Here is a 10,218-nt window from a genome sequence, read left to right on the forward strand (position 1 = left end):
AAAAGGAGAATATTAACAAAATGACCAATGTCAAACACTAAAAATACCAAAAATGCTTGGAAAAAATCAAGAAATTATTTAAAAATGTGTGAAAAATGTTACTAAAAGTAACAGTTAACTACTCAGAAGGACCTAAGCAATAATAAAATGGACAAAAGTATTTGAAATATTAACAACATATTTAAATATATATGAAAAGCATGAATAAATATCTACAAATTTAAATATTGGTAAAGAAAACTTAATGAACTGACCTAAAAAAAAATTAAAAATGTCTAAAAAGGCCAGGTAAATATAAATACATATTCTACAGATACAGTTTAAAAATGTGAAATAAAAATGACAAATATATCTATTTTTTTGAAAATATAAAAACTATTTTTAAAAAACTGACCTAAATAATAATAATGAAAAAGTAAAAAAGAAAATACAAAAATATTATTAAATTATCTACAAATATATGAAAATAATATATAAATTAAAGCTGCAAGCAGCGTTGGACGGGTCCTCGCATCCATGCGGCCCAGCTGGCCCACGCATGTCCACCAGGAGGTGCTGCAACTGAGACAGTAAAATTTCAGGCAGATTGGAGCATGTACAGGCTGGTTACACAGCACTTCCTGTTTCATGGCGAAGAATCCAAAATGGCCGCCAAGTGGCACAAAGATGTGAATAGGGCCGGACTCTGATCATACGTGTAAAATTTCAGGCAGATTGGAACATGTACAGGCTGGTTACATAGCACTTCCTGTTTCATGGGGAGAAATCCAAAATGGCCGCCAAGTGGCACAAAGATGTGATTAGGGCCGGACTCTGATCATGCATGTAAAATTTCAGGCAGATTGGAGCATGCACAGGATGGTTTGACAGCACTTCCTGTTTAATGGCGAGAAATCCAAAATGGCCCCCAAGTGGCGCATAGATATGATTAGGGCCGACTGTGATCAGACATGTAAAATTTCAGGCAGATTGGAGCTGTACAGCCTGGTTACACAGCACTTCCTGTTTAATGGTAGGAAATCCAAAATGGCCGCCAAGTGGTGCATAGATGTGATTAGGGCCGGACTTTGATCATACATGTAAAATTTCAGGCAGATTGGAGCATGTACAGGCTGGTTACACAGCACTTCCTGTTTCTCGGCGAGAAATCCAAAATGGCCGCCAAGTGGCACAAAGATGTGATTAGGGCCGGACTCTGATCATACATGTAAAATTTCAGGCCGATTGGAGCATGTACAGGCTAGTTATAGAGCATTTCCTTCCATCCACCAGGTGGCGCTATGACTGTGGCTGTATTTCAGCATGTGAATGTCATCAGGGCAGGACTCTGATCACACGTGTAAAATTTCACGCAGATTAGAGCATGTTCAGGCTACTTATAGAGGTTTTCCTGTCCATCCACCGGGTGGTGCTGTGACCGAGAGTGTATATTGGCCTATGGATGTGTTGAGGGTCAGACTCTGATCACACATATAAAAGTTCAGGCAGATTGGACCATGTACAGGCCAGTTATAGAGCATTTCCTTCCATCCACCAGGTGGCGCTATGACTGTGGCTGTATTTCAGCATGTGAATGTCATCAGGGCAGGACTCTGATCATACATGTAAAGTTTGAGGCAGATTGGAGCATGTTTAGGGCAGTTACACAGCAGTTGATGTTTCATGGTGAAGCATCAAAGTTCAGGAGGCCGCCATGGCCACGCCCTCAGACTTTTGCGGAGCATTTTGATAACTTTTGATCACCCATGCCTGGAGTACATCCTGGCCAAATTTCAGCTCTGTCGGTGTTACCCTCTTTGAGTTGATAGCTTTTGAAAATGTCTAAAAATGACCCAAAATCGTCAAAACATGACATATAATTCAAAATGGCCGACTTCCTGTTGGATTTTGGCCATGGGCGTCAATTACATTTTTGTGCGTCTTGACAAGTTACACATGCCTACCAAGTTTCAGAACTGTAGGTCACACATACGGCCCGTAGTAAATGTTTGAAATTTTCCAGGTGGCGCTATGGAGCCATTTTGCAACAGTCATGTGCAGTTTGTGTAAAATATCAAATATTTCAGCAGTCCTGATGTGTGTAGCAATTTTGGCGAGCATATGAGCGTTCCTAACCTGTCAAAAAGTATTTTGTCTGTCACATGCAACATTGCGTTGCCATGGCAACAGTGTTTTATGAATTGTCAAAATCTTCAGGCTGGGGCATCGTCAAGGTGTGACCACTCACCTGTCCAATTTTCAGAATGATATGACAAAGTTTCTGGCAATGGTAGGTGCAAATGTAATGACAAATTCTTCCTGTTGCCAATAGGTGGCGCTATGAGTATTTCTAAATTTATGAATGTGGATGTGTTCAGACCCGGACTGGTCTCCACCATATCAAGTTTGGTCCGGATTGGACGATGTCCAGCTGAGATATTAATAATTCAATTTTCATGGCGAAAAATCGAAATTCGCCGTGCCGCCACAGACACACCCCTTGATGACGAGTCACCATTTTCTCTGGGAATCATCATCAATGTGTTCTGGCTTATGTCACCACATTTGAGATGAATCTGATCAACATGCTAAGAATAGTACATCAAAGTGTAAAAAATGTCAATTTCCTGCTACCACAAGGTGGCGCTATGACTGTCAATGTACATAACCACATGGATGTCGTCAGGGCTGGACAGTGATCACACATGTAAAATTTCAGAAAGATTGGAACATGTTCCTGAAAGTTAGGCAGCACTTCCTGTTTAATGGCGAAGGATCAATATTTTTGATGACCACCATGACCACGCCCTTTGACTTTTGCACAGCATTTTGATAACTTTTCATCAGATAGGGCTGTTGCATATACTGGGCAAATTTGGCGTCTCTCGGACTTACCTCCGCTGAGTTATTAATCTCAGAAAATTCACAGTTAATTCAAGATGGCCGACTTCCTGTTGGGTTTAGGGCGTGGCCATGATTGACTTTTTCGTGTGTCCTGATGTGCTGAATATGCATACAAAATTTTGTAGCTGTAGCTCAAACATCCTGCCAGTTGGCCTAATGACCACTTTTTGCAAGTTTGTAGGGGGCGCTATGGAGCCATTTTGGCAAATACATGCAAAAGTCCCACAAAATATCACATTTTTCGCCAGTCCTGATGTGTGTGCCAACTTTCATGCGTTTTGGGGTATGATAAGGTCCCCAAAAATGCATTTCCCCCGTCGCACAAAGAAAAATAATAATAATTAAAGCTGCAAGCAGCGTTGGATGGGTCCTCGCATCCTTGCCGGTCGGCGAATCCACGCACGTCCACCAGGCGGCGCTGCGACCGAGACTGTATATTGGCCAATGGATGCGATCAGGGTCAGACTCTGATCCCACATATAAAATTTCAGGCAGATCGGACCATGTACAGGCTAGTTATAGAGATTTTCCTTCTATCCACCAGGTGGCGCTATGACTGTGGCTGTATTTCAGCATGTGAATGTCATAAGGGCGGGACTCTGATCATACATGTAAAGCTTGAGGCAGATTGGAGCATGTTTAGGGCAGTTACACAGCAGTTGATGTTTCATGGCAAAGCATCAAAGTTCAGGAGGCCGCCATGGCCACGCCCTCAGACTTTTGCGGAGCATTTTGATAACTTTTGATCACCCATGCCTGCTGTACATCCTGGCCGAATTTCAGCTTTCTCGGGGTTAGCCTGTTTGAGTTTATTGCTTTTGAAAATGTCTAAAAATGACCCAAAATCGTCAAAACATATGACATATAATTCAAAATGGCCGACTTCCTGTTGGGTTTTGGCCATGGGTGTCAATTACATTTTTGTGCGTGTTGATGAGTTACATACACCTACCAAGTTTCATAATTCTAGGTGACACGTACTGGCCGTAGTAACTGTTTGAAATTTTCCAGGTGGCGCTATGGAGCCATTTTGCCACACACATGTGCAGTTTCCCTAAAATCTGAAATGGGTTGCCGGTACAGATATGTGTGGTAATTTTGGTGAGCATTTGAGCATTTTTAACCTGTCAAAAAGTACTTTGTTTATTACGGCAACATTGCGTTGCCATGGTAACAGCGTGTTATGAATCGTCAAAATCTTCACACTGTGGCATCGTCAACGTGTAACCACTCACCTGACCAATTTTCTGAATGATATGACAAAGTTTCTGGCAATGGCACGTGCAAATGTAATGACAACTTCTTCCTGTTGCCAATAGGTGGCGCCATTAGTATTTCTAAATTTATGAGTGTGGATGTGTTCAGACCCCGCCATTAGAGCCGGGTTCTGCTCGAGGTTTTTTTCCCTGTTAAAAGGGTGTTTTCCTTGCCACTGTCGCCTTTTGGCTTGCTCTGGGGGTCAGGCTTATGGGTTCTGTAAAGCGTCTCGAGACAATTTGACTGTAATTGGCGCTATATAAATAAAATTGAATTGAAAATTGAAATGAACTGAGAGCTCTCAGCAGTTTTCTACCCATTTAAGAACAGGACAAACCGAACAAGCTGTTGTATCGATTTGTCCACGATTTCCTCTCATGTGTCCATTTTAAGGAGTTTGCAGTCAACCAAGGCCGACTCAGAATCACTCCCACCGGGAAGATCTGTGAAGGAAGGTCCACCCGGCTGGTCCAGAAGCTCCGGTCCAGCAGAGCAGCGTCAGGACGGAGACGTAACCGGGTGAGTTAACTAGAGAGGCGACACATTCACATAGAAAATCCAACAATTCCTTCTGTTTTTACAGTTTGTGACTCTGGTAAATGGTGTCATTTTTCAAAGCTGGTGGGTTTTGGGCTTCACAGATTGAACCTAAATGCTTTTCTTAAACAAACTGCTGAGCTGCTGCACAGTGAAATGTTTGAGTGGAGCTCAGGATGAAAGCATCAGAGCTGTTTTACATGTTTTTATGTTCAGCTAATATCATTTCCTCTGGACAATGTTTGTGGTGTTAGAAGTGGACGTTTGTAGGGAGTTTTCAGTTGTGATACTTTAATGCATAAATATTTGCAGTGGTGGTTTCACTGCAAGCATCTACTGATGTCACCAGTGAAGTAAATAAAAACAGCATTTGTTGAACTTTACGCCTCTCAGTGTCTGCAGTTAGTTTAGCTGAATCAATGCAAAGATATTTCTATTTTTCTACATGACAGGAATGTCAGTGAAATCCAAATGCTAAGAATAAACAAGTGATCTGCCTGGTCACAGATCCCACTTTAATCCAAAATAAAGACTTTGCAAGGAAATGAACTTGAAATATGAGCCACCAGTAAAAGTTGTGATCAGACAGAAGGGCCTGTATTTTATCTTTGGAGAAGTTTAACATGTAAGTTTGTGCAGCTGATCAGTGGTGAGGCCTGTGGATGACTGGAGATGTGTGTGGACACTTAGACGAAGCAGCAAATGTGTTGAAAATGAGTTGTCTTCTCAGAGTCTTGAAGATGTTTTGTCAGAGCTAAGAAAGAAGTAAGAGATCCTGCAGGTGATTGTTGAGTGGTGTTGAGGAATTTGAATGTAGAGGAATAGCAAAGAGATTTTGAAGATATTTAAGCCATAAGTTGTATTTTATTTGTTTGCTGTTCTCTCCCATTTGTAGTGAAGAGAAGTGATTTGACATGAAGAATGTGATTTGTGTGGCTTTGAAATTGTGTTAAAATGTAAAAATGAGTGATGAGGAGAAGAGTGTGACTTTTTAGTATTGTGTTTTTTAGCGTGTTCTTTAAAAGTTGTAGGTAGATTATGTTCTTTTTTTGATTTTGTGGATTTTTTTTTTTTTCTTTCAGTGTTGATGTCACCGCCTTGACGAATAGAAGAAAAGCCTGTATTTGGGTATGTAGGACCGGTAGTCCAGAGGTAGTGATGGTGGTTTGGAACCTGGAGAGTGCAGGTTCAATCCCCCACTCTGCTCAAGCTTTTTTTTCACATTTGGGCAAAATTCGCCAAAAATCTTCTTGAAAGGCTCTTTGCGCTCTTTACGCTCTTTACGCCCTCTTGTGTTGCAGGTACATGGGCCAGACGTGGCCATCGAACAGGCCGGGGGGGTCTGGCACCGTGTAGTTCCTAGAGCACCTCCTCTTTTTGCATTCTTCATTTTTCCTTTTGGTAGTGGTTTATACAAAATTAGCTTTTTAATCTCCACTCGCATTGCCTCAAGAGACAAATCAACCTCAGCACAAACACATTTAATGTCGTGAGTCTTTGGCTGAGAGCTTCTCAAACTTTACAGTGCAATAAAATTAAATCTTTACGCTCTTTACGCTCTTTACGCTCTTTACGCTCTTTACGCTCTTTACGCTCTTTACGCTCTTTACGCTCTTTACGCTCTTTACGCTCTTTACGCTCTTTACGCTCTTTACGCTCTTTACGCTCTTTACGCTCTTTACGCTCTTTACGCTCTTTACCTTTTTCAGGCAACTTCTTGGTTTTGCAGAAACCACCCTTCAACTCCAATCCACTGACACTCCACACCACACACCACAACCTTTCCACTCCGCTATCATCCTCCACAAGGTTCCCAGTGGGGATTCGAACCGTGACCCTCCACATGACAGACACACAACCTATGTGTGAGCTATCTTTCACACAAGGTCCTTCGTGGACTTTGTTGTAATGATGGTTGAAAGAGGTTGTCATACAGCCAAAGTATGTATATATTGTAAATAAAGCTGCTGTAACAATGTAAATTTCCCCTGGAGTGGGGAGAAATAAAGAACTTTATCTTATCTTTATCTTATCTTAAAAAGTGTCAAAAGAGCCCTGGGCTGGATTCGAACCAAAAACCTCCTGGATGAGAGGCAGATAACTTACCACTGCGCTATCCTTCCTACTGGGTATAACTGTTAGTTTTCGTAAATGATGGTACACAAAACTATTAAGGAGGTGAAGATAATAAAGGTACTAAGGTTGATTTCAACCGGGGACCTTCAACATGCCAGGCAAAAAACTTACCTCTACACCACCTGTCCTACAAGATGCTGCTCTAACTTTGCTTAAATGATGCTAGCAATTAGTACTGGAGCATCCAAAGGACACATAAAAAGTGTGAGTGGGGATTTGAACCATGGATCTTCAACATCTGAGGCACAGAACTTACCTCTGCACCACATTTCCTACAAGGTGTTGTTGTAAATTGGCTTAAATGATGGCACCAATCAGTACTGGAGCAATCAAAGGACAAATAAAAGGTGTGAGTGGAGATTTGAATCATGTGAGGTACAGAACTTACATTGCAGGTTTGTTTCTGAGACTGAATACACCCAATCTCATCTGATCTGCAAAGCTAAGCAGGGTTGGGCCTGGTTAGTATTTGGATGGGAGACTACCTGGGAATACCAGCTGCTGTAAGCTTTTTACTTCTCCTCACAACCTGAACAAGACACTGCTGGTCATTCACTAGAGACAGCTATCAACTAAAACCTCTTGGTTTCTTTATTATACACTCTATGAGGTGGATAAGCTGCAGCTCATGCTGATTTATTGCTGGTTCTGGTTGGAGCCAAAGAACAAAGGCGTCACCTGTTGGAGCAGCTGATGTCCTGCAGCCTCTTCACCACAGAAAGCCTCTGACAGCTTCAATTCTTTACACTCTGACTGCAAGACACCAATCACATAGGAACATATACATGTGTGGAACAAAGAGCTGAACTGACACTCAACATGTGTTTGACCATTTATTGATAAAGACATTCAAACATGTCTAGAGATAGAACACCAACACACGGTGTAAGAAAGGTCATAACAGACTTCACCTGCTCAGGAAACTGAGGTCCTTCGGGGTGCAGGGAGCAATTCTGAGGACCTTTTATGGTTGTGTGGTGGTATCAACCATCCTGTATGGAGTGGTCTGCTGGAGCAGCAGCATCACGGCTGCAGACAGGAAGAGACTAAAGAAACTGGTTAAGAAAGCAAGCTCTGTCCTGGGCTGGTGGTAGACAGGAGGATGATGACAAAGCTGTTGTCTATCATGGAGGACATCTCCCACCCCCTGCAGGAAACAGGACCATCACCGGCAGCTCCTTCAGGGACAGACTGCTTCACCCACGATGTTTGAAGGAGGTCCTTCCTTCCTGCAGCAGTCAGACTGTGTTCAATCAAGCCTGCTCCCAGTAGTTCAGATCACCCATGAAGTAACTGCAATAAAATGTAAATAAGTCAATATGTGCAATTTCACAAGGTTTTTTTTTTTTTACAAGCATTTCTATTTCTTCTCTAAGGAGAAAGCATCTATTTATATCTGTGCACTGAGTGCTGCTTTTCTTTTTACTTTTTTTCCTATCTGCTACTGCCACACTGAAAATTTCCCCACTGCAGAATCTACCTATCCATCCATCTATCTATGGTCCATCTACCTCCCTACCTATCTATCCATCCATCCATCCATCCATCCATCCATCCATCTCTCTCACAGATGTAGGGGTTGATTCACCTGTTCTCAATCACCTTAATCCACGAAGGCCCGGTTCTTCATTCTTCCGCGCTCTGCCAGACCAGAGACTTTGAAACCAGAACCTTTCTCCTACAATTAGTCTGGTTTCCCCTTTTTGTTTTCACCTTGGTTTAGTTATCCTTTCTGTGTTGGTTTTAGTTTCATTCGTTAAATAAACTCCTTGTAATCTTTGACCTGTGTCTGCAGATGTCCTGTGACACCAATGATCCCATCTGATATTTAGCATGTTTTCAATTATTGGTCCCATTTCTTAAAAAAAAAAAAAAAAAAAAAAAAAGACCCCTGAAATCTGATCAAATAAATGAATGTGAAACTACTTTGGGTCTGCTGCAGCTGCCTCCCTCTGATCTTGTTCCTGCCCACAGCACAATCTGATCAGTGAAACACTGAAGGACAACTTCAGCATGTAAAACATAAATAAGCAAAGGCTGCAACTCATGATTATTTTAATTTTAACTTAACTTTATGTGCTGTTCAAAAACTTTATTTTTTCTGCAAATGTGTAGTGATTCCAAATCTTGGTTATTGATCTCCTTGATTACAAAAAAAATCTGTATCGACCCGGAAAAAAAACAAACATGTCAGGCACCCTATGATGTTAACTGTTTGCCTGAATGTTTTTGTTTAAAATCCTCAGTAATAACCTTTGACTGGTTGCTCTTAACCCTGTAAAACTCACTGCTGCAAAAATACAACATCAGCTTATTTTTTAATTACTATTTTCTATTATATATATCTGAAATAAACCCTAATCTGTGGGTCTGACAGCAGCGTGAGGTCAAAGAAGCTGCCATCAGCTGCTGCACTTCTGTCCATCCAGCAGATGGAGCCATGGAGCTGCAGTGAAGTGAAGAGCAGCACAAGGCAACCACCACTTCCATCCACTGACGCATTCAATTTGACTGACGCTAATGTTTTATTGACTTCCAACCACTAAACCAATAAAAGCTGCAAGCAGCGTTGGACGGGTCCTCGCATCCGAGCGGCCCGGCTGGCCCACGCATATCCACCAGGAGGCGCTGCAACTGAGAGAGTAAAGTTTCAGGCAGATTGGACCATGTACAGGCTACTTCCACAGCACTTCCTGTTTCATGGCGAGAAATCCAAAATGGCCGCCAAGTGGGGCATAGATTTGATTAGGGCCGGACTCTGATCATACATGTAAAATTTCAGGCAGATTGGAGCATGTACAGCCTGGTTACACAGCACTTCCTGTTTCATGGCGAGAAATCCAAAATGGCCGCCAAGTGGCACAAAGATGTGATTAGGGCCGGACCCTGATCACGCATGTAAAATTTCAGGCAGATTGGAGCATGTACAGGCTGGTTACACAGCACTTCCTGTTTCATGGCGAGAAATCCAAAATGGCCACATTCTGCTGGTCACCATGGCCACACCGTCAGACTGTTGCGGAGCATTTTTGATAACCTTTGATCAACCATGACTGGTGTCCATCCTGACCAAATTTGAGCTCTCTCGTGGTTACGCTGTTTGAGTTAATAGCTTTTGAAAATGTCCAAAAATGACAAAATTGTCCAAAATATGAATCATATTTCAAAATGGCCGCATTCCGTGGCTCGCCATTTCCACGCCCTCAGACTTTTGCGGAGCGTTTTGATAACTTTTGATCACCCATGACTGGAGTATATCCTGGCCAAATTTGAGCTCTCTCGGGGTTACGCTGTTTGAGTTTATAGATTTTAAAAAATGTCCAAAAATGACTCATAATTCAAAATGGCGGACTTCCTGTTGGATTATGGGTAATGATGCATGAGGCTTTTTTGTGCGTCTTGACG

This window comes from Amphiprion ocellaris, chromosome 3 (genome assembly GCF_022539595.1).
Source record: "Amphiprion ocellaris isolate individual 3 ecotype Okinawa chromosome 3, ASM2253959v1, whole genome shotgun sequence".
In the NCBI taxonomy this organism is placed as follows: Eukaryota; Metazoa; Chordata; class Actinopteri; family Pomacentridae; genus Amphiprion; species Amphiprion ocellaris.